Source organism: Euleptes europaea, chromosome 1 (assembly GCF_029931775.1).
Source record: "Euleptes europaea isolate rEulEur1 chromosome 1, rEulEur1.hap1, whole genome shotgun sequence".
In the NCBI taxonomy this organism is placed as follows: domain Eukaryota; kingdom Metazoa; phylum Chordata; class Lepidosauria; order Squamata; family Sphaerodactylidae; genus Euleptes; species Euleptes europaea.
Genome location: NC_079312.1, coordinates 108616469 through 108634704, shown reverse-complemented (window position 1 = coordinate 108634704; position 18236 = coordinate 108616469). Strand labels below are relative to the sequence as shown.

Below are 18236 nucleotides of genomic sequence, written 5' to 3'. Positions count from 1 at the left end.
ACACATGAACACATGAAGCTTCCTTATACTGAATCAGATGCTTGGTCCATCAAAGTCAGTATTGTCTACTCAGACTGGCAGCAGCTCTCCAGGGTCTCCGGTAGAGGTCTTTCACATCACCTACCTGCCTAGTCCCTTTAACTGGAGATACTGGGGATTGAACTTGAGACCTTCTGCATGCCAAGCAGATGCTTTACCACTGAGCCACAGCCCCTCCCAGATGTTGAAACTCTACTATAGCCAGTTAAAAAGAAAAGTGTGTAGCAGCATTGAGAGAGACGGTAGGGCCTTGGAGAGTCATTGCCAGTCAGAATAGGCAGAACTGAGCTAAATGGAACAGTGGTCTGATTCAGTAAAAGGTGGTTTCATCTATTCACTGAGAAAACTCATGTTGGAGAAGTATTCGTACTTTCTGTGTTCCTTAGCTGTGCAGCTTCTTTGCATGGGTAGCTGTTAGATTGGCAGCATGTACTTCTGCATCTATGGTGTCCTCTTATGCTTGCTTAGCAGTGTTGGAATATGCAAGGCTGTCATATTGGCTGTGGCAGGAAGATTTAGATGTAGGGGATCTAAATGTCAACCTGGGCTGATGCAATGGCCCGGAAAGCCCCTAGGAGGTCTGATTACACTGGCCAGAACCAGTTGAGGCCAGAGGCTGAGGTGATGTGTTGCACCTGTAGCGTGACTCAGCCTGAACTGTTAATTGATGCCTGGAGGTGGCATTGTGTATATAAGTGTTAGACTCCATGAGTCTGTGTTGGGAGATTATGGTGGATAGAGTGTGTATTTAGCACTGTAAATAAACAACTGCATTTCTATAAGCTCTAGTGGTTCTGGTGGTCATTCCTATAAGCTCTAGTGGTTCTGGTGGTCATTCCCGGACTGTGGCACAATCTGCCAGCTCCTGCAACAAGCAGAGTGAAGCTGGGTGGAGCTGGGGCATCCTTCTCAGCTCAAGGTGCCAGGCAGGGCTGACTTAACACATGGGCACACTGTGCGGTTGCCCGGCCCCCCCATAAGCATAGGAGGCCCATGCTAATCTATGTTGTGACTTGCTGTTAATGAATAAATAAATACTAAACTATAAATATTTTTACTGAAAAATGCATATTTAGCATGTGTTTTACTAAAGATAATGAACAATATTAATGTGGTGTAGTGGTTAAGAACGGTGGTTTGGAGCGGTGGAGTCTGATCTGGAGACCCGGGTTTGATTCCCCACTCCTCCACTTGAGCGGCGGAGGCTACTCTGGTAAACTGGATTTGTTTCCCTACTCCTACACACAAAGCCAGCTGGGTGACCTTGGGCAAGTCATTCTCAGCCCCACCTACCTCACAGGGTGTCTGTTGTGGGGAGGGGAAGGGAAGGTGATTGTAAGCCGGTTTGATTCTCCCTTAAGTGGCAGAGAAAGTCGGCATATAAAAACCAACTCTTCTTAATTTGGGTTTGGCTTAAAAATAAGTACTGAAGTATAATGTAAGAAAGGACTTGTTCATTATGGAAGCAGAAATGTTTAAGTATTTAGGACTCAGACTGATTTTATTGGAAGTACCAATAAATATATCTTTAATTTTATTGACCATTTACATTTTTATTCCTGTGAGTGGTTGTGTAGGCAGTGGCCCTAGTGCACTGCTTTGCCTGGGGGCCTATAATGTTGTTAAGACGGCCCTGGTGCCGGGTAAGCTCCTCCTGTACTTACTTTTAATTTGTGCAAGTGCTGGCTTTCATTATTTCTCTGGATCTCTATAGGGTTGCCATACAGATGAGGTCACAGTTATGTACTGGCCTGATTCTTGTTCATGGATGATATTTTTGCAAACGGCAAAACATTGAATCGGTGTGCAAAATTGGGTCTTTTGGACCTGATCTCTTGTGATCCAGGAACCTGGTTTACAGTGCAATCCTGAGTGGGGGGGGGTGGTTGTGAAGGGCCTGGAGACGGTGCAGCCACGCCGCCTCCTGAGTGGCTTGCTGCCGGGCACAGCAAGCCAAAAATGAGATTTTTCAAGAAACCCCATGAAACTGCTCCATAGGGTTTCACGGTGCTGCACCACCAATTTCACAGGTGCAAGTTGGTACCTGCAAAAGGGAGTGTTCCCAGGGTGAAAGGGCCCCCGGGAACGCCCCCTTTGGTACCGGTGCAAGCTCCTGCACTGGAGCTATGCTCTCATGGCAGCTATGGCAACACCCAGGAGAGGCACTGACACTTCACTCCCCACCACCGTCCTAAGTGACCCTGCACCACTTTAGATGGCGTAAGTGGCATCTATGCCAGAGCAGGGGTCATGCCTCCTCCAGAGACGTTTCATTCCCCCCCTTTGGATTTCTCTGCCCGGTTTGCACACAAAGCTCCAAAACATGTTCCTTTCCCTACTGTGACAGCAGAAGAGCCTGTGGATATTTGATAGCATGACCCCCAAGTCCCTGGAAATCACAATTTCATTTTATGTTTCGCTCAACTTTCAATCTCTCAGCAAGGGATGGGTAATTGCTAGCTTTCGCTTACTCCTGTGGGTCACTTTCATTTATTTTGTTTTTCTCTTCTATCTTTAAAACAAAATTGTGTATAGCAGTTTAAAGCCTGAATAGGCCCCAATGTTTTGACTAGGGAACAGTTTCTCCAATTTTCTGTGAATGCTTCAACATTTACGCAGGGTCTGCCAGAATGCTCCCTTTTCACTGACATTATCTTTTCAATTAAAGCTATAACAATCTGATCAAGAAATTGCTAACACTGGTTTCATTCCTTCGCTCACAAAGGAGGAGCGAGAATAATATTTGGCAGATGATTTCCACTTCAGTGCCTACTGATACCTTTTGCTCTAAATGCTCTATCTGTAAGTTCCACTGGGACAAAGCTGGACCTATTCACAGAAAATGGACAGCTTCCATCATTTCAGATGGAAAATGCGGTGTTCGTTTTAACAGTCCTGTCTTCTTTGGGCAGGCTGCAGTGTATTGCTTTATATTTTTGAGTGCTGTATGATTGTGAAGGTTGCACAAGGTTAATGCACTCAAATACTAGCCTGCTGTAATGCCAGGGCAGTCCACCGGCTTGCTTTCTTGATCTCAGGCTTCTGTAGCTGTGCCGCTGGCTTCATTCGAAGGTTAATAATAGGTGGACACTGAAGATATTGAAGAAAAGTTGGCAATTTTCACTGCCCTTGCTCATTCAAATGGTAAGAGCAGAGTGGAAAGGATTTTAGAGGCACTGACTGATACCTTGGCCACATGATAGTGGCCCGAGAAACAATGCAAAAAGGCCTGGTGGCGCCAAGAATTATTGACACGCATTAGTTAGATAAAATACTATATCTTCTGTGGTCTTTTGTTTTGACATCCCTGAACGGTTCCATTTCTGCCTTTTACAGTGTCATGGGGAGAATTGTAGGACAGAAATATACATTCCAAAATTACTCTATTAGATTGAGTTGCCTCTCAGTCTTCCATCCCACTCATTTCTCAAAATATGGGTAAAGGTCACAGATAAGTGCTGTCATTTGTATTAGCGATCGTATGTCTGTCTTAGTGCATCGGAGCTCATTGTCGAAGCCCTACAAACATATCTCCCGCTAGAATCTTGAGTATTCTCTGTTTGGTTAGATTTCTTTCTCATTTGCATGTCTGTGTGTTTTTTAAAAAAAGGAGACAGCAACAGAGCTTCAACACAGCCTACTGTTATCTGTGTTTTACGCGTCACTAATTTTAATTCTGCCTATTAACCTGGCAATTAAGATACTGATCTTCATAGACGTAAGAGCATGTCTTGTGGCAACATTTGATGCTCTCTTCTGGATATTATTTGCAACTGCGTTTTAACAGAGGCTGGGCTCAGAATCGGAAAGGCTATTAAGTCAAGGGGACTTGGAAAGAAGTGCATATCACATTTCATACATTAGTTTGTCTATTTTTAAAAAAATGACAGAATTGGAGAAAGGAATCTTTTGTGTTCTAGTCACGTCTTACAAAGTTTTCTTTGACCGGGACCCTGAAAATCAAGTCTAAGTACACAATCCTAACCTAGATGGCCCAATAGTCTAACTGTGATTGGCAATTTCATTTATGACATGTGAATACATGTCTTGGGCAGAGGTTCCCCCCAGCCTCAACTGCTTGAGAGCCTTTTAGGTGGGTATGCTAGAGTATCTGCTTTTATAAAACACTATCATTGGTGGTGGAGGGAAGGCAGCATGATATCTCCCGGTCCCATCTGATCTCAGAAGCCAAGCAGGATCAGTACTTGGAGGGAAGGCCACCAAGGAAGACTCTGCAGAGGAAGGCAATGGCAAACCATCTCTGCTTCTCACTTGCCTTGAAATCAGGGGGTTGCCATAAGTCGGCTGTGATATGATGGCACTTTAAACACACACATCAGTGATGGAGTCAGTTTTGAAAATAGCATATGAAAGTAGAGTTGCCAGTCTTTTTCTTCTAGAAGGGCTCAAGCTTCTGAAAGCTGCATAACAGACTACAGATTAACAGGTGTAGCTTCTCACGGCATCCCCATTCTGGATAGAACATGTTATTTTACTGTCCATTAAGTAGATTTCAGAGGCAGTACTCTTTAGAAACAGCTGCCTTCCATTTGGGCTCTGCTGCTGCTGAAAGCTTTGCTGGTGATAGATGAGGTGTGGCGCAGAACATCTGTTGCTTAATGCATATTGAGTTGTTATTAATTATTAGTTATTATTTATGTAGCACCACAAATGTATATGGCAATTGTGAAACAGAAGCTCCCATTGCAAGGAACATACAGTGTAAAATGAGGGGATAGAAATGTTTTTAATAAATAAATTATTACAAATAAATTTTGATGCAAGGGAAACAACAGTGAAAGGGAGGAAGAGGAAAAACACAAATATGTATGGAATTTATTTTCTCTAATTACGCTTCGTTTCAGTAGGTGATAGGGTTTAAGACGTAGCTGTTTATGCAAACTGCTTCTTTTGTGCAAAGGGCAGGCTTCCCTTCCCCGAGAGTGGGGGGTCGTCCAACTTCCGTCCCTCAAGTGTTTACACCGGAAAGATGGCACAGCCTCAGCAGCACCTGGCTTTAAAGGGAAGGGTGGGCCATCATGATGGGCCCCATGCCAGTCTGCATGGCCCCCATCTCTTCCAGCCAGCGCCTTGGCAGGAATGGCCAGTGGGCTCCCAATGGGCCTGGTGTCCCTCCCCTGACTCTCTGCCATCGGCCTGACCCCCAGAAGTGTTCCCCTCTTTGCCCCACCCCCAGCTCCATGCTGCAAACCTTAGCCCCAGGTGAGTCAGGGGCACGGCTTCCCATTACCAGAGTCTTCCATTGTATTCTGAATATCTACAGAGTAAATTATGGAAGAAATGGCAACACTGCTAAGTTTTGTTTTTTTAATCTTAAAATGCAGAAAATATTTAAAAAGATAACAACCCATACAATTTGTGTAATTAAATGATGGTATTGCTTAAGATCTTCCTGCCAAATTCAAAACCGAACAGAGACATTTTAAAGGGTTTTTCGAAAGACTTGGGACTGGAGCTTTGGTTATCCTCCAGCAACAAGATGGCTCATTCAAGAACAAGCAACTCGAAATGTGGGTGAATGCGATTGTTAAGAATGAGCTCCTTGTTGATCTGAGTAACTACAGTTAATGAGATATCAGGAAGCGTTTGTCTCTTAGGTTCCTTTCTGTGTGTAATGGGTGGGCCTCACACCAAGCTCTGTTGGGTTAATGGAATGGCACAGACCATGTGCGTTCCCGAAGAGGTGATAGAAAAGTTAAAGCTGCAGTTCAGAGGTTTCTAAGGGATTCACTATCAGGCAGGAGCTGCTTCATGTTTAAAAACCTGCGGATGTAGCATAGGATTGGAGGGGGACATACATTGTATGCACTGGCTATTGAAAGGACCTTGAGCCAAACAATTTGGCTCCTAAATATTTCCAGTCTGTGGGGATTTGCCATTAGAGAGGGAAGATTAAAAAAAATGCATGCAGTTGAAGAGGTGTGCTTCATAGCTAACACACCAACATCATTCTTAATCCTGAACTGAGTCACTTGTGAATATTGATAATATAGGAAATGGAAGGATGCTGTTTCCAAAAGAAATATACATTCTTGCCAGTATAAGCTTTAGAAGTGTAAGAAATACATAATAAATTATTTAAGCACTACTTGTGCTTAAATTATTTAAGCACTAACCTGTGACTCATAACTGTTCACTATAAACACCGTGGTGTAGTGATTAAGAATGGAGGACTCTAATCTGGAGAATCAGGTTTGATTGCCCGCTCCTCCACATGAGCAGCAGACTCTAGTCTGGTGAACCTTTTCCTTTTTATCCCTTAGAAGCTCCTTGATCCATTGATCTTGAGCAGCATATATCTAGTGTTTGAGGGATATAAGGACTGAAACAAATCTTGCCACTGACAATGTAGCCTTGGGATCCCTATCGCTTAGTAGAAAAGGCATTATGTCAGACACAGAGGCATTAGATTTGTATGTTAAAAGGGGGGAGACATAATGTGATCGAAGTTCCTGGTAAAAGCGGCATTCCAAAAGGGCATGAGCTAGTGAATCGATATAGCCAGAAGAGCAAGGACAGGTCCTCTCTGGATATGGTATATTCAAAATTCTGCCCTGCATAACCATAGAGGGGTTAGCATTCAAGCTAGCTAAACAAAAGGCTCTAGAAAGACGAGGAGTTGTCAAATAATATGTATAAGCAGGCAAACCTCATGGTGGTGGTATTCCGAAGAACTGGGATGAACAAACGTGGCGAGCACGAAAAGTAGTGCTGTTATAATCAAGCTCTTTAATGCGCTTTTTAATTTTGGTGAAAGCTTCAGTTTTTCCAAGATCTAATAACATATCCTGCAAGAAACCCAACAATGACAATTTCTCATCTAAGTTTTTTTGCCATGAGGATTTAAAAGTGTCGTGCTTCAGAGAAGCTTGGAACCCCTCAGTGCTAAAGCACAGTTTAAGGTGTAGTTTAGAGGCGGCCAACCATGCCCTAGCTTCGAGTGACATTTGGCCAAACTTGGAACGAAGAGTAACACCAGCAACACATCATGGGGCGTTTAGGAGTTTTTGTAAGAACTGAAGCAATGGATGATCTATAGATTCATTGACAACTGATATCCAGATGGCAACACCAAAAAGAATAATTGGGATAATTTTTAGATTAAAAACCTGAATAGCCCCTGGAATATATTTGCCACCTTTGGTGTGGAAAAAGTTGACAATAGCACCAACCCCAGGTTTAATTTTGTTGGACACTGCTTTTTGATGGGCATTCCAATTTAGGTTATGGGAAAAAAGAATGCCAAGATAAACAAACTCCTTGACTTGGTCAACCTCAAAGCCGTCTAATACCCAGCGAAAAAGAGGCATTTTTCTCCTCTTAGTGAAGATCATAATCTTAGATTTATGATGGTTTATTTTAAGATCTTCCCTAGAGCAGTACTCAGAGAAGGTTTGTGAAGATCTTTTCAAACCAATTATTGTGCAGGACAGGAGAACTGCATCATCAGCATAGAGTAGAATTGGGGTGGGATGACTTGCAAGCTTTGGGGGGTGACAAGACTCTGAGAAATTGGTTGCCATATCATTCAGGTATAGGTTAAACAAGAGAGGAGCAAAGAGGCAACCTTGTCTAACTCCCTTGGCCAGTTCAAAGGGCTCAGTTAGTTAGTCTGGTGAACCAGGTTTGATTCCTCATTCCTCCACATGAACCCTCCTGGGTGACCTTGGGCTAGTCCCAGTTCTCTCAGAACTCTCCCAGCCCCACCTACCTCACAAGGTGCTTATTGTGGGAGGGGAAAAGGGAAGGCAATTGTAAACTGTTTTGAAACTCTTTATGGTAGAGAAAAGCGGGGTATAAAAAACAACTCTTCTTCCATGTGGCAGGGGTCCCCAACATGATGCCCATGTGTGCCATGGTGCCCACCAACAACTTCCTTGCTGCCTGTCAAGTGTTTTTAGAAAGGGGGTGGGGCCATGTAAGGCTTTTCCCAGGAAGGCTTCTGACTGACCATTGGAGATTTGATTGGCTGTGCAGACTTTTTAAAAACGTTGCTTTGGCAGCAGCTGCTTATTACAGCATGAGGATCTTCACTATGTGACTGAAGGTAAGCTGTGGCAGGCATTTTGTGTCTGGCTCCACCTCCTGTAGCAGCCATTTTGTGGTTGTGCCCACCATGCTGTGTCGAAACTCCAGAGGTGCCCACAGGCTCAAAAGGGTTGGGGACCCCTGCTATATGGTAACATCTAGACTATCGCATGCCACTAAGATTGTTTGGGTTTAGGATTGGAGAACACCTTTTAATGATACACAGGAAGGTTGTATTCCCAAATCCTAACATTGTCAAAGGCTACAGTCATAAGGAAGTTAAAACAAGAAAGTTAAAACAAAGGTATCTGTTAGGCTCCCCATTTTTATATGGGCATCATTCCCCATACATTATTATATATGTTCACTGGCCTCTTTGTGGGAACTTACAAAAATAAGAACATGTTTGTTCATGCTTAGAAAGTCAATATGCAGTTGGAATTTTAAAAAAATCTTGTTTTTTTTTACTCTGTTTTTTCCATATGGTTACATTTTATTCTTTCTTGTGACAAATTGCTTTGTTCTATATAGCCCTTGCCAGCAATGCACTTTGAAAATCTGATTTCTGGCATAAAAGATTAATGTGGATAATAAACTTGAACAATTTAGGGAAGCATGAATGTCCATGTGGTTAAAAATAATGCCCATGCTTCAGTTTTGAAGTGATGCAGACCCATATCAAGCATCTTCCCCTGTGACATTCTGATATGCATACTTTTGAATAAGAACAAAGCAGGTTGTTTACAAGTACTTGTCAAATGAGGTATAATGCGCTAACAAATGTGTATGGGAATGCCAGAGCTATGCATTACTGCTGTGCATGTCACAATTACATTGACTATTCCACAATGAATCTTAAAACATGAAAATTTGTAATTAAATTTGGGGGGAGGGGATTTGTGGATGGCGTATAGGATAATTCTGGATTCTCCGTTTCAGAATGATGGTGTTTGCAAGTAACTTGAACAATGCATCATATAAATATGAAGAGCTAAGCTGTTTTTAGTTTAATTGGCTTGGTGAATGTAGTTCAGACAAGGAGAGAGTCAATAACTACTACTGTAGCTTCAAGGCCAAAAAAAAGATCAAACATCTCATCATAAAGAAAATGTAAAAAAGGACATAATAGAGTAAAACACAACATAATAGGTAATTCTATCCCTTAAAGATGATAGAAGAGAGAGAGAAATTGCAAATTCTTTCTTTTACTGTATAATCAGATTAGATGAAGAAGCTGCAGGTTTTAAGGAGGAAAAAATAGCAGCATGTATTCTGTTGTCTTTGGGCTTTTGTTTCTGCCTGTTACCTTCAAAGGCAGTTTTTTTTTCATAGTCTCCTGTTGGATATGAAGATATTTTAATTTAGAGTGGAATGAGTATACATATCAGTATACTTAGTGTATTGATGGGAAAGGGTGTGTATACGGAGGAAATAAGGTATACATGATTAATAAAGTGCAGAAAAACAAAGGCTCCACAGAATTGTGCTTCAGTCAGAACTTTATAGTGCAGAGGGATTTGGATCCAGATTTCAGAAACTCATTGTGAATAGATTTGTGGTTTTTGTTGTAGTGCAGGCAAGTAAAATATGCAATGGTTGCTGTAGGGCAAAAACAATATGGAAAATTAGAATTGGCTGCGAGTTAAACTAAAATACTAGAATTATTGTCAACAGTTTTAAACTGAGCAGGTGAGGTGAACAGGGAGAAAAGAATTTATATCCTGTTCATATTTGATTTAAAGCATAATAATTGGCTTTCATCCATGAAGAGACAAGGGCAAAAGTAGAAAGGGGGAAAGGGTCTGTATACAGAAAGGGAAGGGGAAGATTACTCTGATCATTTAACATATGATGCAGTTTGCTTGAGAGTAGCAACACTGTTGCTAAGAGTGTAATAGCATGAACAAGTGATGTAATTGATGAACCCTTAGTGATAGCTGTAAGAAATACATTGAAACCCTTTAAAATGCCAACAGGAGGATGAAGTCCAATGAACCCCAGTAGCGCAGAGATCAGTAGAAGACAAAATCAATAAGGGTAGCAATGGTATTAATAGCATTATTGGAGGTAGGAGCTGCAATAGATAATGTGGAGTCAAGAAATAGTAGTGAAGACAAGGCAACAAAGAACTAGGACATGACAATGTCCCAGAGTGAGTTAAAAGAGTAGGTTGTGGGAAGGAGTGACATGTCTGCTGTTAAGTGGTAACATTCCCAAGAACAGCAATAGGAGGAGAGCTTCTCTAATCTAGCTTTCACTTCAGTATTGGCTTGACAAACAGATAAAAACAGGATGGTTTCTGGTTGTCCAGCCTAGCACAACATAGAGAGGTTTTTGGAAGATATGTGGTTATAATGCATTCTAAAAGTACACCCCCAAGATCACTAAACATCAATAAATAATCCCTCCTTTAACCATATCGTACTATTCACAGTCACAGTTTATGTATTTATTTGGACTTGTATTTATTTGGACCCTTAAGAGTAGCAAATTTTTCTCCTTCCCCATCAACAAACATATATGGGGAAATAGAAGCTCCTTCATGCAGACATCATATATGCATAGGAATACTAAAACCTGTAGAGTTCTGATTAGAACCTTCTAGAGCTAACCGTGCAAATTATTTCTGGCACTGACTCATCCCATCCTGAGGCGGTAGTGCATATGTCTCAAGTGCTGATAGGAAATTTAGAAGATGGACATCAAAGATGGATTCTAAATTCTGCCATTTATTATATGATTGATTTTCTAACCTAGTCCCTTTTAAGCATTGTGTTTTCATTGTTTTGCATGGAGGCTATAGAATTAACAGTGAGAAGTATTGGCTGTGATCCTCAAAAAATTCTGCATGTTCCTTTTTTTACCTCAGAAATAATGTATAGTCCCATGAATCCTGTTTCCAGTTGTATGAACTATTTTATATAAGCTGATTTATTTCACTGCCAAGTATATCTGTAGATGAAATTACTTTATGAAGAGGTTGAAAGTAGAGCAATACACAGGTTGGCAGTAGCACTAAGAATAAACTAAGACTCAAGATTTTGGGTTTCTGCAGTGCAGAAAAAGGTATTCAATAAATATAAATTCATTGACATGATATTTTATCCAGAATGAGATTGAATGATGTGACTAAATATTAAATTGTGTATAAAGGCTTTGCTTACTAAACAGTTTCTTTAAAAACATTTAAATTTTTGGTTTTTGAATGTAAATTCTTCACAATTTATATTCAACAAAGAGCCCAAATCCTTACAAACAGAGCGATTAGCTATTGTAGGTCATAGTGTACTGTATCTTTCTCGATAATTGCAAAATCCATTACTGTCCCACCGAGATTTTTTTAAAAGATTGCATTAAATCTGAATAAAAGCTTAATAAGTAGATTAGTTTGAACAATAGTCCTCATGAGAATGTTTGATTCTGAATATATCTGCTAGAGATAACCCTAAATGCAATTAGGTCTAACTCCCTGTGAAAGTCAAAGGTAGGCGAACTCGCAGAGGTTTCCCAAAAGATTGTTTCTCCCCCCCCCCACTTTTTTAAAAAAGTGTTTCAACATTTACATTTTTCTTTCCTTTGGGCATCAGCAACAAAACCTTTGTTATGAATTAGTGGTGCCTTGGAAAACACAGTGGGAAATTAGTTGGAGAAAGTAGGTTTAGATGTTTTACATCAAAACGACGGATGATTCCAGTAGCATGGGGATGTAGTATGTTCTCCTTATCTCTACCCTTTGTAAACATTGGAACGTATTTTCCCAAGGCAATTAGTGATAGGGACAAAGGGAAGCTACTGATTTCACTAAACACATACAAGTTATAAAGGGCAAAGTAAACCAATGTCAGTTAAATCACTGTCCCCTTTGTGGTATGTAAAGTTTTTTAAAAAAACACAGCCTTTCTGTAGGCAGCCGTAAACCACAAGTCACAACAGTATATATTCCATTGTCATGTGCAAGTTAATTAGCATTATTATAGCTTTAGAAAGGGGATAGAAGATATGGGGCCCACTGGTCATATCTGACTGATCAGGGTTTTCTTCACTGACTGTATAGCCTCATACTGCTGCTTTGATGTAATTCAACAACAGGCTAACGGTTTCTGGAGGCTCAAAAAAATATAAATCTTACATTGCTTGCCCCTGACTTAGAAAGCTCACTGCCTCAAGACCAATATCCAGTTTAAAAGACATACCCCATTTCTGAAAAATAAGGAAACCCAGTATTTCTTCACTCATCCCTGCTCCCTCTTCAGAAACCATGACTGGATCAGTTGCAGGGACCTGGCGAAGGTGGAGAAACACCATCCTAGTGGTCTGACATCTGGAGTGATTCTGCATTCAGATACCATGGCAAACATCTTGAAAGGCATGAATACAGCGCTTTGCAAGGCTTGCACCCTTCTCTGCACATGGCATGTGTTGAATCTAATACCAGTTTGCCTATGGGTGCCTAAGCAATTCTTGTTTCCTCTCCTTGAATCTGGGATTCTAGACCACAGCTTAATTGGGTTTGTGGGTAGGTGTGGCCCTGCTAGGAGGCAGAGGGACATCATAAGTGTCTTCCATGGTAGGCAGAGACTCACCCAGACTCACTCATACTTAGCGTTGCCAACTTCCAGGTACTAGCTGGAGATCTCCTGCTATTACAACCGATCTCCAGCCGATAGAGATCAGTTCACCTAGAGAAAATGGCCGTTTTGGCAATTAGACTCTATGGCATTGAAGTCCCTCATATGGAGTGAGCTTATATGGAGGCAGCATATTAAAAAATAAATATGTGACTAACAGATGAACATTTTTCTCTCTGATGGTCCAGACCAGCCCTGAGCTTTCATCCCTGATCCTGACTTTTTAACCTTGAAAATCTATTTACTGGGTCCCTAATTTCTGTAGATGTCTAACTTTGCACTTCAGGCCAGCTGCAGTCCAGCCACCACTGTCTGTCTCTGGGAATCACCTATTTGCTTCTAAGATCATATTGTTGACTTTGATTTGTTTGTGGGTCATAAAAGCTTGGATCCTGCCATACATTTCTGCTGATGGAAGGATTTCTGTAAAATGCCCCCATAAATGTTATTCCTGGGGAGCAGAAGATCACCAGCACCAGCATGACTGGAGAGATGGAAGTATTCTGTGTGTGTGTGTGGGGGGGGGGGCATTGCCAGAAATTGTCTCTCCTTCTGTTAATAGAAATCCTTTTTATAATCCAATCCAAAGTCTGGAAGGTAAATTACAACCATGTAGGTATTAAAGGCCTAAAGACTAGGAACCCTAAAATCAAGGAAGTATTGAGTATTGTTGAAAAGTTGAGGAAATTATAAGTGTCTGGTGCTGCTATTCATATCTCACCTAGAAACGTTAGGTGTCTAATCAACATACACAACTATATTCTGGAAATACTATATAACATTCCTGTTACATTTTACAGTCTTTTTACCATATAACATGCATACACTAAAATTGGAGAATCAAAAGTCAAATATGGCTGAAAATATAGCATAGTTGAAAGGGAGATAGTATGCCAATTATAGCATTTTTAAGATAGGCACTACACAAATTTAAATTCTACATTGCCCAAAGGACTACTGTTAGGAGCAAGAGTAAAGTTTTATGAGGCTCAGTAAATCCAGCATAGACAGCCATTAAAATATTTTATGTTTTAAAATATTGTGTGTTAATGTTTATATCCCCCATGTATGAATATTAACAAAAATGAACGCAGCAATTTTTTTAAATGGCAAAATTGGAATGAACTTTTTTTCCCCTCCAGGGAAGTACACAGTGTCCTGAGATATTGGCTGGTGACGTTAATTTTGAGTTTGTACAGGCTTTTAGATTTGTCAGCTGTGAAGCCTACCATGTGTCTCCTTGATCCGTGCCTGTCCTGGCTGGTTAAAGCCAGCACAGTGTGTGTGGGGGGGAGAGTACGAGCTTTCCTGGGAGACATGGTTAACCTGTCCCTGAATTGAGGGGTCTTCCTGGGAACGCTGAAGGAGGCAGCGGTGAAGCTGCTGTTAAAAAAAAAACAAAAAACTATCATTGGATGCAAATGATCCAACCAACTACTGCCCAGTACTGAATTTGTCGTTTCTTGACAAGGTAGTTGAGAGAGTGGTGGTGGAGCAGTTGCAGGAATTCCTGGAGGAAGCATCAGTGCCAGACCCATTTCATCCAGTTTCTGGCGTGGCTATGGGGCAGAATCTGTGCTAGTCACTCTCACAGATGATCTCTAGAGACAGCTGGATGAGGGCGGGTCTATGCTGCTGATAATGCTCAACCTCTCAGCAGTGTTTGACGTGGTGGACCAAGAGTTGTTGACCAGCCGCCTTGCTGGAATTGGAGTACATGGGACAGCCCTTCAGTGGCTGACCTCATTTCTTCAGGGCCAGAGACAGAGGGTGGTACTTGGGGAGAGACTTTCCACATGTCATTCATTGGTTTTGGAGTCCCACAAGGGGCGATCCTCTCGCCAATGCTTTTTAACATCTATATGCACCTCCTCACCCAGCTGGTCTGGAGCTTCGGGCTTGGGTATCATCAGTATGCAGATGACACTCAGCTATATCTGTTGATGGGCGGCCAGCCAGACACTGCTCCATAAAATCTGGCCAGGTGTCTGGAGGCCATGGCGAAATGGCTAAGACACAGCTGCCTGAAGTTGAACCTGTCGAAGACGGAGGTCCTGTGGCTGGTCGGGGAGATTTAGATAAGGGTTTCCAACTTCTCATCCTTGATGGAGTTCAGCTAGAGCTGGCTACCTCTGTCAAGAGTTTGGGAGTGATCTTGGATGCCTTCTTCTCCTGGAGGCTCAAGTCACGCAGATTGCTAGGACGGCATTTTTCCACCTTCACCAGGTCTGGCAGTTGTCCCCCTATCTGTCTCATAACGACCTAGCCACAGTGATCCATGCAACAGTCACCTCTAGACTACTGTAATTCAATCTTCACAGGGCTACCCTTGAAGTTGCTCCAGAAATTTCAACTGGTCCAGACACGGCCACACAGGTCCTGACAGGGACTCCATGGACAGTACATATTCAACTGGTGCTCTGCCAGATTGAATTCTGGATCAAGTTCAAGGTTTTGATATTAACCTTCAAAGCCCTAAAGGGTCTGGGACCACTGTATCTTCCAGAAAGCCCTACGATCAGTTGGAACTAACTGTTAGTTATTCCTGGCCCTAAGAATGTCTGGCTATCCTCAACCAGGAAACAACACATGACAGAAACAAAAGGGGGGGGGGAGAAAACCCAACCTATGAACGAAGCTGGGTACCCAAAGGTTGGTTGGAAAATAACTCAATTATACAGCCCAGGTATGCATATTATTTATTTATTTATTTAATTTTAATCGAAAATAATTTAAAATTGGCCTTGTAAGGCTCCAGTTATAGGACTTGGGAACTAATGGTATACAAGAATCCTTTTTTGTAGTCTTGGAAAAGGGGGAGAGAAAAATGTGGGCACAGAAGCGGAACAAGTGGCAAACATATTTCCCATATCTTGGAATTTTTTCCAAATAAAGAGGGTAGATAAGGTCTTAGGGCAGAGAGGAGGTATATTTGAGGTGGCAGTCTCATTGGATGTGGTGTACCAGAAGTAGCTCTCAAATATACAGTCTCATGTCTTGTGAGATAAAACCTTTTTTTGAGGTTGTTAATATACGGCTGGAGTTTTTCATTAGATGCAATGTGAATGAAATAAGAGCCTTACTTGCATGTTGAAGAAGAAGAAGAAGAAGAAGAGTTGGTTTTTATATGCTGACTTTCTCTACCCCTTAAGGGAAACTCAAACTGGCTTACAATCACCTTTCCTTCCCCTCCCCACAACAGACACCCTGTAAGGTAGGTGGGGCTGAAAGAGCTCTTAATAGAACTGTAACTTGCCCATGTGTAGGAGTGGGGAAACAAATCTAGTTCACCAGATTAGTCTCCTCCGCTCATGTGGAGGAGTGGGGAATCAAACCAGGTTCTCCAGATCAGAGTCCACCGCTTCAAACAGGCAACTTCTTGTCATTGGCTATATTATAATCATTTAATATTATTTCTTTAATGTTATATATCCTGGTTTAGGCACTCTTTTAAACATGTAATTTAAGATACAGTCCCATTTATTTTATATTCTGTTTCTTGAGTGATCACTGAAAGAACTAAAATGAGAAAATGTTTTCTAAATTATTGGATGTTTATCATAAGATGAACTGTGTTTAGTTAATATTCTGTACAAGCCCTGGACTTTTAATTTCTATATAATTTTTCCTTGGCTTCATATTTCTTAGTTTTATTCATAGCTTTTTACATGCTGTGAAGTACCCTTAAAAATCTGCAATATTTTTTCATGCTTTAAAATCAAGAATATGCCTCATCAAAAAGAAGGCTCAACTGATTAGACGTGGACAAGAGTACCTGAAAATGACATGGTTTGAATCACTCATATCTTTCATATTGGCTTTTATATACAAACTTCTCTACGTGCACAGCAGAAAAGTACTTGGTGTTAATCATACATGAACTAAGATTTTTATGCACGTGTTAGGAAGAATGGCTTTTGTATATGAATTAACATAAGAACATAAGAAAAGCCACCCTGGATCAAACCAAGGCCAAGTCCAGCAGTCTGTTCACACTGCGGCCAACCAGGTGCCTCTAGGAAGCTGTAGATGATGACTGCAGCGGCATCCTACCTGTGTTTCACAGCACCTAATATAATGGGCATGCTCCTCTGTTACTGTAGAGACTAGACATCATGACTAGTATTCCTTTTGACTGGTAGCCATGGATAGCCCTATCCTCCATGAACATGTCCACTCCATGAACATGTTCCACAATTTAACTATGTGTTGTGTGAAGAAATACTTTTTTAAAAATCTGTTTTGAATCTGCCACCTGCCAGCTTCAGCAGATGACCCCGTGTTCTGGTATTATGAGAGAGGGAAAAAATATTCTCCCTGTCCACTCTCTCCATACCATGCATAATTTTATAGACCTCTATCATATCTCCCCTTAACTGCCTTCTTTCTAAGCTAAACAGCCCTAAGCATTTCAACTGCTCCTCATAGGGCAGTTGCTCTAGCCCCCTGATCATTTTGGTTGCTCTTTTCTGCACCTTCTTATAAAACCAACTGCCTAATTCATACGATTTGTCCAGCAGCAAATCAGTCAATTTACAAATAAAAGATGCCATATTGGATTTACATCTGGTAGAACCTTTCATTCCAATTTCAGCCATGCATTCATTGTATGACCTTGTTTTTCTGTGTAGTTTGTCCAACTTTAAAATGGGAATAAGAGTAATTATTCAGGACTCCACTATTTTTATCAATCCACTTTACTCTATGTTTTGCTTCTCTTCCCTTCCATGTTTTGGTTTTCCGTTGGACATGAAGAATTGTTAAATCCAGAATTGACATATCCACAGTTTGCCAAAGCTTACAGTTGTGTTTCATCTTTTATTTCTCCATCCAAGTTACAAATGTACGTAACTAATGTGCAACTGGTGAAAGCACAACATTGGTGAAAGCACAGTGGTGAAAGCACAAAAAGACATTTTGGTGCAATTACCCCATCACGTCAACATTCCTTTTTGCGCTGTGTTTTTCAGCGCGCCCAAGTGTCTGGTGCATTTATAATGTTGTGTGAATGAACAGAAGGAGCTGAAAGCTCCAACAAATTTGGAGCTATACAAAGTTCTGGAATTAAAGTCCTGAATACTAGATGCTACTGCATTGATGCCACTCTGCACGTAAGCCTAGTAATTTGGAATCCCAGAAGTCAAGTGAGGATAATTTCATTAGCATCCTTAGGTTGCTCCACGCCCAACTAAACAATCTGTATAAAATGGATTACGGTTGACTCATTTTCAGGCAAAGCTCGAGTTTGTTTTATCCCAGGGTTGTGAAACATGAGGGGATACTGGCTCTAAGTTCAGCTACGTTGTGCTTCTCCTTGACAGTCTATCTGCAAAAGGGTGAGACTGCATCCACTTCCAAGCTGTGCTATGGAGTAGAAGCCTCTGTCTGTAGTTGGCAGCGTAGAATGGTTGCCAGCTCTCGGCTGGGAAATACCTGGTGATTTGGTGGATGGAGCCAGAGGCAGGACCTATTAGACAGATCCAGCATTGATCCAACAAATATTTCCATAGACACAGGCTA

General features: G+C 41.4%; 1 protein-coding gene across 3 annotated transcripts in view; it reads left to right on the top strand.

Moving 5' to 3' along the window:
* Positions 1–18236, top strand: part of TENM2 (teneurin transmembrane protein 2) — an 860742-nt gene that overhangs the window by 311233 nt on the left and 531273 nt on the right. The window lies entirely within an intron of this gene.